The sequence below is a fragment of the Marmota monax genome, unplaced genomic scaffold (genome assembly GCF_021218885.2).
Source record: "Marmota monax isolate L192 unplaced genomic scaffold, Marmota_monax_Labrador192_F-V1.1 WCK01_AAM20220418_F8-fsc00171, whole genome shotgun sequence".
NCBI lineage: Eukaryota > Metazoa > Chordata > Mammalia > Rodentia > Sciuridae > Marmota > Marmota monax.
In genome coordinates, this window is record NW_026694658.1 from 2,193,042 (window position 1) to 2,206,551 (window position 13,510).

At 45.9% G+C, this 13,510-nt stretch overlaps 1 protein-coding gene across 8 annotated transcripts in view; it reads left to right on the forward strand.

Moving 5' to 3' along the window:
* Bcas3 (BCAS3 microtubule associated cell migration factor) overlaps nucleotides 1-13,510 on the forward strand; it is a 583,386-nt gene that overhangs the window by 531,999 nt on the left and 37,877 nt on the right. The window lies entirely within an intron of this gene.

A 13,510-nucleotide genomic window follows, 5' to 3' on the forward strand; every position in this document is an offset into this window, starting at 1 on the left:
GGATAGTGAAGCCCATCATGGCCTTATCTTTAAACGAAGGGTTACTGGTGGAGAGTGCTGGTGTCCTAGCTAATGGTGGGGTAGATGACTCAGTATTCTCCAAGGTAATTGCTTCTTCCTGTTGTAAATAAACCATTAGCTGGGGTCCTCGCCTCAGGAAGCAATTTAAGGCCCAGGGGAAGTAGCAGAGAAGTCAGCTTGCAGCCTGCTGGAAGGGAGGCTCTGCTTTGCCCACAGCCCTAGGTCTTCCCTCTGTAGCAACAAAGTGCTCCCAGTCATCTATTACCAAGCTCCAGATGGGTCTCTCTTGGCCTTTGATTTGCCAAATTTCACATGAACTGCCTGGTTTGGTTCCTCTCCAGAGAAAATCACTTCGTAGTGCACCTAAATAGAATATTGATAGAATTATTGTTGTTGTCAATGTTGCTCTTTCCTTTTTCTTTTTGCTCTCACTCCTTAAAGGTCCATTTTTATTCATTCTTTTTCCTCCAGCCTTAAAATGTCCACAAGGTTCTTAGTGGAAACCTTATAGCTTTGCACAGGACTTTAGAGACAAAAACCAGGCTGGGTTTTTGTCTCTCTGGGATCAACAGTTTCCGGTATGCCTGGGAATATTTTCATGAATTGTTACACCAACCCAGGAAGGAAGATAGTCCTAGTGCCATCTTACAGTGAGGACATTAAGGCTCAGTGAGGTGGAGCACCTTGCCCAGCCCTTTGGTAGAACTAAGACCTGAGTGGACAAATCTGTGTGACTCCAAAACTGTGCTGTGTGCAGACTCACCTTGCTGGCCCGGTGTCGTGGCACACTCCTGTCACCTCAACTACTAGGGAGGCTGAGGCAGGAGGATCACACGTTCAAAGCTAGCCTCAGCAACTTAGTGAGAGCCTGTCTCAAAATATGAAATGAAAAAAAGGACTGGAAATGTAGCTTAGTGGTACCGCACCACCAGGTTCCATCTCCAATAACAACAGCAAAAAAGCAGACGCCCCTGCCACCTGCATCCAGTCCCTCCTTCTCGCGTCAGATATAAGCCCTGAGCCCCAACTGCAGTGCCCCTCCCCACCCCTATCCCATATGTCATGTAAGCACCTCAAAGGCAGGTCAAGTGTCACCCTTAATGTTGCAGCCCACTGACTAGTGCTGGCCCCAGCTTTTCAGGTGCCCAGTAAATGCCTGTTAGATGAATAATAATAAAGGCACTCAAGTGGTTCTGATTTTAAACGGCCGTGTTTTCCCTGTGGCCAATTTTTGTATCAGGGACAGGAAGGGGGCAGGGCGTGGGGGGCATGAGCACTTTAAAATATTCCAGTTGAAGAAGTTAATTCACTTTGTAAGTTTACTTTAGGAATAGAGATTATTGCAGTATTTTTGGCCACTATTCTCAAATTCTTCTAAACCTTTACTATAATAAGCAAATTGAGCAGATTAAGGACATACTTAACTGCCAAATAGTGTTCTGAACTGTGTAAAGTTACCCAGGGTGGCTTTTTTTTTTTTTCTTATATAAAAGATTGTGTGGGTTCTGTGAACTTCTCTGCTTTTTTTAGCTCTTCCTGTTTTATTGTGTTTGAAGTATCTTTGTGGTGACCTGTTGGGATTGGATTCTTCCATATGGAAGTGTTTCTTTAACTTTTTAATCATTTCTTTTGGGAAGTGGAGGGTTCGGGGTAGCAGATGTTTTTCTGGCGCTGTTTGCTGAGTGGAGGTAGGGGCTTTGGGAGCTGTTGTGAGTCAGGCTAAACCCAGCCTGGAAGGAGAAGGCCCTTCCTTCCCAGGGGTAGGAGGCCGCCCATCACCGTTGGCCGCACCAGGCTGTGTGGGAGCAGTTACTCCTGATGTCTTCTCCCTGACTAATGCCTTTAACATTTCTCAGGAAGAGTACATTTTCCCCTGTGACACTGAGGAGTTATTTTTTTTTCCAGTGTCCTTATCAGTCTTCAAAATAGGAAGCCTGTCTCGTGCCCTCACCCCCCACCAAAAAAAAAAAAGTAAAAATAACAAATAAAACAAATTCTTGTTTCTCTCCTTGATGGCAGTCACGTCCCTCTTCATACCTCATTTTGCAGTAAGCCAAAGCTCATCATTTGGTTTAAAAAGGAAAAAAAAAAAAAAAGTTGCAGAAACCCATCTGATTCTCTCATTTTCTCATGTTCCTCTGGACTCTTACTCAATCGGTGGTATGTGACTTCCCAGGAAGGTTGTTCTGTGGAAGCTGCAGAAGGTGAATCATGGAACAGAGCTCTCAGCCTGAAATACCAGCCCTGACAGTAGCAGTTGCTCCTTGCCCTTAGTCTGTTTTACTACCTCACCCTGGTGTCCATCCCTCCTCCATCCCCAGGGAAAAACCAATGAAGGAAGGATTTTGGCTCAGTGAGTGAGAACCCCAGGCACAGGCTAACTTTAGATGCAGGGAATAAGGATATGTTGAGACAGAGGGGCCTAAAGGAGCTCAAACTAGGACTCCTTTGGCATTCTGATCCTTTCTTGACCAGACCAACACTTGGCCCATAAACTTTACAATCTCAACATGTAATGATGAACGCCCATGGCCATACCACCCTGAATGTGCCCATCTTGTCTAATCTTGGAAGCTAAGCAGGGTCAGTCCTAGTTAGTACTTGGGTGGGAGGGTGTTGTAGGCATAGGTAGGTAGGTGATAGAAAGCTAGATAGATAAACAGACAGATGAGGAGATGAGTAACACACAGTAGTAGACTGAGGAACAGTAACCAGAAGTAGAGGAGGAAAACCAGGCAGGAGAGTGTCCTGAAACAGGTAAAAAGAGGAATCAACTTATCAGAGGCACATGTGCCCTGCTGACAGATCAGGTCAGCAGGTCATATGTGAGAAACTGCAGGAGGATTTAATAATGCAGACGTCATCAACTTTGGAACATCAGTTTCAGGAGAGAGGTGGGAGCAAAACCTGATTGAATTTAAAGAGAGAAAAGAAGGAAAGAAATTGCAGACAGTAAGTTGGGATGACTCTTTCAAGGAGTTTTGATTAAGAGAAGAGGATAGATGGGGCAGGACCTGAAGGAGGAGGAAATGGGACCAAGAGGGTCTTTCTTCCTCCCTCCCTCCCTCTTTTCTTCCCTCCCTCCCTTCCTTCCTTCCAGAAAATACTAGCATGCTGACGGCCAGAAAGGGCAGGGCCTAGTGCATAGATGGAGGGATTGGCCTTGATGGAGGGGAGGGAGATGCAGGTCAGGGGACTTGGATCCCCTTCTGATTCTTCCTTTTCTCTGTGAAGTGGTCATCTAAGCTCTCGGGTGAAAGTGAGCATGGTGGAGAAGGTATTGGAAGTTTGAGGAAAGAGGAGAGATGATGAAGTCATCATCTAGGAGAGAGGACAGTGGACTAAGGGAGTATAATTTGTGGGCAGCTTTAAAGGTCATTTGATGTTAGTGATCATTGTCCATTTAAGGTAAAACGGTCAGGATGGTGCGTTCTGTCAGTTATGAGTGGCTGCGTGGGGATAGGAGGAGGTGAGCTGGCTTTGTGGGTGTGGTTTGCCAGCGAGTCTAGCCTAGGAAAGGGAGGAGGCAGAAGCTGAGTGCTCATACAAGGCACCAGTTATGACACTTCTGTGTGATAGGAAGAGGGGACACCAGGGGAGAAGGGACAGTAAAAAGCAGGCAGGATCACTGGATCGTAGCCTCTAGCGAGGCTGGAGGGTACTGGAGGCAGAAAACAAGAAAGGCAAGATGTGGTGGCCAGTGTGGGACGTTTGGAGTTGGGGCTGGCGGTGTCTGCAGTGACTGCTAATTATGTTAAAGGAACAGCCAGAGCAGTGAGCAAGAGGTAGGAGACAAGAGCACTAGAAGTGAAGAGGTTCCGGAACTGGGAGGCCAGGCTGGTGGAAGGATCATCTGTGGGACTTACCATAGGACTAGTGTTGTGACATTGTTAGAGTGGCACTGAACCAGGGCCTGAAACCTTTAAGGAATACAGGGCGTGGGGGCCGGCCCAGGACCTGGACTGTAACAAGGAGAGGCAGTGTGTGTGTGATCTTATGAGCCGAAGATACCAGTTGGGGGTTTTATGGAATAAAGAAGAGAAGCCTGCATCTGTGATAGGCACAAATGACCTTGACTCCACTGCAAGGCCTGAGGGGTGAGGAAGAAAAACGAGGCCCCAGGGGAGAAGATTGTTGGGCAGAGAGTCCCCAGAGGAGAACCTCATGTTTCACGAAGTACATCACTTCAGGATTTATAGAGAGAGGGTGGGCTTTCTCTATTAACACTCTCTGTTTTGATTCTTTCAAGAACCCTTCAAATGGGAAGAGCAGATATCACTGTCCCCAATGCCCATATGAGGACACCAAAGCTTGCAGAGGTGAAATATTCATGCTGTGACACTCAGCGGGTTGGTGATGGAATCAGGTCTACCGACTCCAGGTCTAGCACTTTCCCTACAGCACTGTGCTGCCTTCCTTAAGGGGCCAGGAGTCCTTCCGTAGAACTCATGAAAGCACATGGACTGAAAGTCACAATTAAAAAACATACTTGGTCCAAAGTCTCAACTCATACCATGATTCCTCCATGATTCAGCCTCCAGGGTCAGGTTCAGAGAAGTGGCGCTCATTTGACCTATTCCCTTCCCTCTCAGATTCGCCTCCATATCAATGGTCATTCTTTGTGATTCCCCAAATACCATAAACTTAGCAGCTAGTAATAGGACATAAATGGACAGTCCCTTTCAGCAATGATTTAGATGACAAATCAAAATGGAAATAATGTGGCATTTTAGTTTTAAAGAATTTAAATGTCTAAGAATATCCTTGGGCCACAGATTTCTAGCAGCAATTGACATAAAAGTGATTACCAGAGGTTGACAGGCAGTTGGCCATGATGGAAATCATGAGCTTAAAGTGAAGGTTCAAAGCTTGGTTCTTTTTTTTTTTCTTTTCTTTTCTTTACTTTTTCTTTTTTTTTTTTTTTTTCTGATACCAGGAATTGAACAAACCCAGGGGTGCTTGACCACTGAGCCATATGCCAAGCCTTTTTTTATTTTAATTTGAGACAAAGTCTTGCTAAGTTGCTTAGGGCCTTGCTAAATTGATGAGACTGGCCTTGAACTTGTTTGTAATCCTCCTGCCTCAGCCTCCCAAGTCATGAGGATTATAGGAGTGCACCACCACTGTGAAGGTTTGGTTCTTAAGACTGTTGTTTCCTATTTGACCTTGGGCATAGCCAGTGGGGCAATATGGTAAGCTAGGACTCTCCCACCTGCCAGTTACCTCATCCCTCTTTCCTCACTGGGCCAGCTACTATATAGGTAGAGAGAACCCAAGCATGAAGAAGGCCCTGGTTTTTCATTCCCTCAAAATGCATATGTCAGTCACAGTAGGACAGTACTTGGCCTGCAGAGGTAAACACCACCCTGCAGAAAGAGATGCACTGGATGAAGAGATTTTCTTTCTTCCCTTCTTTCTTATGCTGGAAATTGAACCCATGGTCTCACACATGCTAGGCAAACAAACACTCTACCACTGAGCCACATTCCCAACCTGAGAGTTTTCTTTTGAAAATACATCTGAGGGGCTGGGGTTGTGGCTCAGTGGTAGAGCGCTTGCCTAGCGTGTGTGAGGCACAGAGTTCGATTCTTAGCACCACATATAAACAAATAAAGATCCATTGACAACTAAAAAAAAAATTTTTAAAAAATACATCTGAGGGGCTGGGGCTCAGCGGTAAAGCTGCTTGCTTAGCACATGTGAGGCACTGGGTTCGATCCTCAGCACCACATAAATATAATAAATAAATCAAATAAAGATATGAAAGAAAGAAACTATTTAAAAAAAATACATCTGAGTCACTTGGTCAGCTTTTACAGATGCAGACACCCTACATTCTTAGGCCCTGTAAACTCTGATTATGGTCTGTGTAAGCCTTACACCTCCATATGGTTTGAAAAGCTCACTAGTAGACGTGTAGCGCCCATTGAAATGTACTAATTGAGCAAATGGATGCAGGAGTTTGTGCCAAAAATACTGGATGGCAAGATAACTAACCTCCCACTGCCGTTCCCCTACAGGGTCGGAGTGTGATCAGATGTCTCCCCTGACAGATTCCCTTCTCAATATTATCCTCCAGGAACTTGTGATTATCCTCTGTCTAAGTCAAAAGCAGCTTAATTCCTCTAAAAACAGTGCCAGTTGGGCATTTTGCCTAGAAAGAGAAAAGTAAATCCGTGTCAGTGTTCTGTGCTCAATTGGGCCTCCATGGGGGCCCCCTCTCTGTGTGGACTTCCCCCACCCCCAACCTTTTCTCCTTCCACAGAGACAGGGCTGTGTGTAGTGTCTGGGTGGTAAAGTCAGGTCAATCCAGCAGAATGGGGCATGGCTAGACGCAGGCTTGAGTATATTTGGTCAGAAGAAATTCCTGGGTGTCAGAAGGTCCTGGGTAGGCTAAGACAGGCAAGAGTCAGTGATAAAATCAGATAGTAGGTTGACAAGGGCCAGGAGCCTAGGGAGCAGGCAGGCCAGCACAGAACCTCAATCCATGAGAGCCCTGCACTAAGCCAAAGACAGGCCTCACCGATACCCATAAGGAGCTGGAGCCGAGCGCAGTGATGCACACCTGTAATCCCAGCAGCTCGGGAGGCTGAGGCAGGAGGATCTCAAGTTCAAAGCCAGCCTCAGTAACAGCGAGGCACTAAGCAACTTAGTGAGACCCTGTCTCTAAATAAAATACAAAATTGGGCTAGGGATGTGGCTCAGCGGCTGAGTGTCCCTGAGTTCAATTTTTTGTTACCCCCCCACCAAAAAAAAGGAACTGGAACATACAAACCATCTTTGCTAATGAATTCACCTACCTAAATCCTCCTCTGGCATCAAATCCCCTTGGTCTTAAGGGCCAGCCTCCTACCAGTTGCTTCTCCTTTGTCAGAGACATGAGCCTTTTCACCTAATACCCTGTGTTGAGGGCTGCAGCCATCAGAGTATGAAATCAGCTGCAGGTGACTCTGAGTCTTCTTGTCAAGATGAAGTACCAGGACTGGGGATGTAGCTCAGGGGTAGAGCACTTGCCTCTCATGCACAAGGTCCTGGGTTTGATCCCTAGCACCACAAAAAAAAAAAAAAAAAAAAAAAAAGTAGGCAGAATTTCTCTTAGGCCCAGCTGCACCTTCACCAGGACTTTCTTCCCTCTGTGCACTGACATTAGTTTTCTGTTGACATCTGACATCCTTGATTCTCTGAGAGCAATGTTTAGGCATTAAAGAAGGTAGGGCCTAAATTTTGAGGATACCATACAGAACTCAGTAGATGGTATGTCTGCCCTCATGGGGCTTATGTTCTGTAAGAAGAAACACAAACCAGAACACAAAGCAGGGTGTCAGACTCTGAGAGGGTGGGTTCAGGGGCACCTGACCTAGTCTATGGGAGAGTCAGGAAAGGCTGAAAGAGAATTTCTTCTAGGATCAAAGGGTAAGCAAGGCAAAGCCCTCAAGGACCAGAGGTGAAAGGAAGCACAACATTTTAGTGAAACTGAAGGAGATTTGTCTGTGGCTTGCCAAAAGGGCAGGATGGCAGAGAGATGAGCCTGGAGAAGTGAGCAGGGTCCAGGCCATCAGGAACTTGACAACCATGGTAAAGAGTTGAGATGTCACTCCAGCCTCTTATTTGCTGCTGTGGACAGGCATTTTCTAACCACGGGATGACTCTGAAATACACACACACACGCACACACACGCACACCCCTCACAGGGATGAGAGCTATTCTGCCTCTTCTCATTTGGAGGAGGCACAGGGTAATCTGGATTATAAACTTCCTTCCGCCCAGGGTGGGGCTTGCCTGCTGTACTCCTCTCCTCCCATTTTAGGATGCCACTGAGCCTCACACAGCAGCAGCTCTCTGATGCAGAGTAGAAGTGACAAGGGCAACATCAAAAACTCTGCAGAATGTATTCAGTGGGAAGTGAAAGACGGGAAGAGCTGCTCTCTCTCCCGGCCACCCCCACCCCTGCTCTCCCATCAGAGGAGACTCCTCTCCAGCTATGCCTGACTGGCTGCTGGGTGATTCTTCAGGGGCTGTGTTTTGTGCTTGTCACTCTTATACTGGGTCACTTTTAAGATGCATGGACTTCTGAATCTTTAAAAGAAGAACTAGAAAAGAAATCCCAAAGGCAGTTAGTTGGCAGGTCATCTGCCAAGAATGAAGAGAGAGCAGTGACAGGTTTGGGGAGCTTGAGAAGAGGGGGAAATGCAGGAGGGAACTGACTAGGAACAAATGGAAAGACTAAAATAAAGGGTGAAGAGCAGGAAGGGTCTGGCTGATGAATTTGTCATGGTGCCAGTTGCCACAGTATGTGGTTTTCTCCAGCACAGTACAGCAGCCCAGGGGCAAGAGCTGAGGAATTAGATGATTGAATGGAACTTGCTCTCTGGGTCTGGCAAAGCCAGAGTGGCAGATAGACCAGGAGGGACTGGGGGGATGCTTGGTAAGGGTGCTATCAGATCTGTGACTCCTGAGCGCTGGATGACCGTGAGAAATTTCACCAGGAGGAAGCCAGTAGATTGGGAGACTTGGGAGGGCGCCCGGGGCTGCCAGCCTCAGTGAGGTCAAACAGCATTATCATTAATAAGGAAGTGAACGAGAGAAGCAAAAAGGAAATTTCTTGATGAAGATGTGCCAGTTGCACCATGTCAAAAAGGGAATGGGTTGCCAGATGGAAGGTCAAAGTCATTTGTGTGTGGAGGGCGATGCATTTCAAGGCCAGTGGTGTAGATGTGGTCATGCACCTGTATGTCACACTCTCCTGGCTTCTGGCAGGGGGGGGTTGAGAAGGCAACACTGGCGTGTCACAAGCCTATATGCACCATATCAAAGGTAGCAGATATGCAGGCACCATGGGGAGGTGACCACAGGGCCTCCACAAAGACAGCACAGAGGAACTGGTGCTTGAGATGAGTCTTGAATCTGCAGGAGGCAGCTTATCAGGTCCCTTGGCACCACTTCTCACGCTGAAATGCACCAGATCATTGTCTTCTCCCTCCAGGTCTTGTTTTGTCCTTCAGGGCCACAAAAATTAATCTGTTCCCTTTTCTACAAATTACTCTTCAAATATTTGAATACTGGCATCACAGCTATCTTGTTCTTTTCTCCAGATTAAACAACCTTGATTTCTTCCTTCCCTTCTTCCCACTAGGTGCCAGGAACTGAGGCACTGTGCTACACACTAGGGCCACAGAGATTAAAAAAAAAAAAGAATGGTGCCCTCGGGCCCTCTAGGAACTCAGTCCCATAGGAAGGATAGACCAGAAAATATTTTCTTGCTCTTGTTACTGGTCTGTCTCCTTTATCCAAATCCCCAGCAACCAGCATGGTGGCTGTTGAAATTGATTAAACTAAGGAAAGAGCTCACATCAGAAGATGAGCTGAGGTGTTGTGTTCCAACAGCCCGTTGGAAGACCGAGGTCAGACTCAGAAGTGGTTGACTTCTCCAGCTGATCACCTCCTCAAGGATGAAGAAAACTTGGACAGGGAGAAACATTCCAGATGCAGAGGCAGGGTGTTAAGGTGCAGGATGGGCAGAGTCTGAAGAGCTAGTAGGGGCCAGGTGGAAGACAGTTGTGGTAGAAAGATTGGGCTTCTTCCTGAGGACTGATGGGTAACATGCCCAGATTTGCATTGTAGAAAAGGTCATTCCAGAAACCCTAAGAAGAGTGAATTGAAAGGAGGCCATGTTAGGTGGCAGGAAGGCCAGTTTAAAGATTGTTGGTATGATCCCAGTGAGAGCTGGTCAGAGTCTAAGCCCAGTGGTTATGGAAAGTAGGAGTCAGGCTCAAAAGGGCTTGGGAAGTAAAACACACAGCACATACTAATTCATAAGTGGAGGTGAAGAAAGGGAGTCCAGGAGAGAACTGGAATAGAGATGTGATTTTAGATGTCAGTCGTATGTAGATGGTATTTGTCACCATTCGAGTGGATAAGCTCACCTAGGAAAAGTATGCCGAGAAAGGGGAGGGCTAAGGGCGGGTCCCTTGGAAGCACCAAAATTTGAGTCACAGATAGAGTGAAGTGAGGCCTTGGGAGAGCATTGGGGCAATCAGAGAGAAAAAAGAAACATTAGAAGAAACTAAAAAAAAAAAAAAAAGATGGAGTAGTCAGCACTTTCCCAATGAAGTCAACTTTCCTTTATAGTATCAGGTTGCCCACAGGGACCCCCTTGTGATACCTAAGCTGCCATGATCATGAGAGGACAGCCACATGCTCTTCCAATGTTAGGCAGAGATTCTTAAAACTGGATTGAGGACCTGCTACTCTCCAGCAATGGTTCTTAAAATCCCTGGATAAGAATCTGAGCCTATCTAGAACACCACCTGGGACTACCTAGGGGAAGGGCCCGAGAGTACATTTGTTCAGTAAGCGTCCCAGGTGACTCTTCTCATTGGGGAGGTCTGGAAAGGATGCTCCAGACCAGAGTTCATTTCATAATAACCTGGAGGTTCTTTCCAGCTATACAGATCACACCCCTAGTCTCCCACCCACAAACCAAAGGTGTCTACCTCCTGGCCTGAGGTTCTTGAGAGTCCCTTTGGTTGGGAGTCACTACTACTAATAGGGCTGTATCACAGAGTCCCTCTGATGTCTGGGGTGGAACTACAACCCAGTGACCTAAAAGAGTTTCTGAGCAACTGAATATTCTGGAATCAGATGGAAATCCTGCACTTAGATAATTGATCCAGTTCTGCTTCTCCAAAAGCATCTAGACTGGAGCCCCTCACTGCCCTCTGGTGTAGACAGTCTGATTGCCCATGACATTTTGTGGAATAATGGACCTGAATGTCGTCCAGTCTTCCAAAAAACAAAAGAAAAAAAGAAAGAAGAAAACACCATATGTTTAAAAGCTGACTATTAAAGACATGTGGAAGAGGTACCATATGTAGACAAAGAGGACATTTTTGGGTTACTGCCATGGAAAGAACTGGCTCAACTTGTTTATGTGTTTAAGGCCTAACATTGCTTAGTGTCCCCTGCGGTGAAATTCATGAAGTATGCCTAATACATCTACTCTCAGGAGTAATTTTGTAAATAAGGCCTTTGTCTCTACTTAAGGTATTTATTAGGCATAGAAGTGGTTCAGAAGGCCTGTGCCCCTTGCGTGAAATTGAAAACTTGTGAAATTCAAACATTGTCGTTTATTAATGAACAGCCAAGATAAATAATCTTCCCTAAACAATTGGCTTTGGGATATTGCATTTCCAGGATAAATGAAAACATAAATTATACTTATTTTAATATTGCAGAGAGAAGGAACCTACTTAGTAGACGGGTTCATTCTCTAGCATTACAAAAAGGAGAGCCTGCCATTTGCCTCAGCTTAGAATTCTCTCGTGTGTGTGTGTCGGTGCATGCAGTACTGGGGATTGAACCCAGTGGCACTTTACTGCTGAGCTATACCCCCAGTCCTTTTTATTTTTTATTTTCAGACAGGCTTTTGCTAAATTGCTGAGACTGGCCTTGAACCTGTGATCCTCCTGCCTCAGCCTCCCCAGTCTCTGAGATTACAGGTGTGCACCACTGTACCCAGCTTGGGGTTATTATAGAATGAGATATTTAGGGACAGTGCTGCCTGGAGGTGGAAGGCAGGCCTCGAAATGCCTTTACTAACTCATTTTTAGACCCATGATACCATCTTTAGTCAAAATATAGTGAAGGATTATTCTTTGATCCTTTGATTCAATAAACACTTCTTAGGCAGTAAGAAGTTTTTTAGCGGGGGTGGGGGGGGTGGGGGGGTAATTACTGTGGATTGAACCCAGGGGAGCTCTACCACTAAGATATGTTCCCAGCCCTTTCTGTTTTTTATTTTGAGACAGGGTATCGCTAAATTGCTACGGCTGGCCTTGAACTAGTGATCCTCCTATTGGGCGCCTTTTGTGGTAGTTTCTGTGATGGATGCTTTCTTGGTCCATCAGAATAACCTCACAGTGAACTCAGTTTGATTTGGGAGGGCAGCAGATAGGTGTCTTGTGCAGTATTAAAGCTTCAGTGAAGACATTGTCATTGACTTCACATTCCTAGTTTAGCAGTACCCTGGGCTCTGTGGACATTCATCCTGCTCAAGAAGCCAAACAGCTTGGGTAGAATCTTTATGTGTCGAAGAATCTGGAGGTGGAAGCACCAACCTAAGGCTTCTTGGCTTCTAGGAGTAAAACCAATACTGTACATTCAGATTGTACATGATAGTCTTGAAGCTTCTGCCACATGTTATTTGAATCTTAGCATAATTGAGACTTACTAATAACCAGCATTATAACATTTCTTATATAGAAAAGAAAACAAAGGTTCCAGGAGACTAAGTGCTTTGCACAAAGTCACATGGCTAGGACATACCAGAGCTAGAACTAGCACTCTGCTTCCCATTCCTGGCTACGTGCTCTTTCCACCAACAGTGAACACAGTCACCTTGAAACTACCTCCTCCTCTCCAAAGGACCTGCCTCAACTCCTATCTCTCAGTGGTTTAAAAGAAAGTATAAGAAGGTGGACTGGGGATGTAGCTCAATGGCAGAGAGCTCACTTAGCATGCACCAAACCCTGGGTTCAATTCCCAATACTGCAAAAAAAGAAAAAGAAAGAAAGAAGTTACCCAATGAATAGAAGAGCTTGCAGCTGGATTCAAAGCAGCATCTGGGCCCTTCGGGTAGGTTCCAAGGGTAGGAGCAGAGAGAAGGGGGATGTTTCATCCATGCATTTTGGGTCTTGAGAACACAGAGCCACCTCCTGCATCAGAGGATTATAGAGCTCAGATCTAGGCCTCTTTATTTTAAAGGGAAGCCTAGTGGGGATTAATGACATGCCCAGGAAGGTTATGGTGAATTTGCAAGTTCATTGAGCTATTTGGTGGTTATTTCTACAACAAGCACTGCTTTTACTTATTTACATTTTTTAAGCAGTCTGAGGGATATAAGAAAGCTATTTTAGTAGCTTTTCTGCCCTAAAGGCCTTTTTTAAACTAAAATGAAACACAATGAGAAGTTAATTCCTTCGTTCAGCTGTTACCCCTAATTCAAGGTTAGGTGACAGCTCCAAGTCTGTCTGACAGTAACATGAGGTCTCCAGGCCCCTCCTAGAGGCCCCTGGGAGCCTTAGCTTTTATTTATTTATTTTCCTCCTCCTTATGGATGAATTTGATCTTCCTCTAATCCATTATGTACCTTGGGCCCAAAGATAAAGAGATAAGTTTCTGTGCACCCACAAACACCATCGATCTGGGCTGACTCTATAAATCTGCTCTTTGCCGGAATATAGCAGAAACAAAATATGCTGCTTCCTCCTCCTGGGAGGAATTGGCATTTCTCACACAAGGAAGGGGCAAGAGGAGGCTCTTCTGGCCTTTTTGAACTTGCTTCTTAGCTAGGGAAATGAATAACATCCTGATTGGCCTCAGTGGAATAGGAATTGGGGAGAAGGAGGGGGAGTCCTGGCCCCAAGCTCTAGCCGTGGCCTAGGAATCTCTTTACCCACAGGCGCCAAACTTGGCACACAATGAGACCAG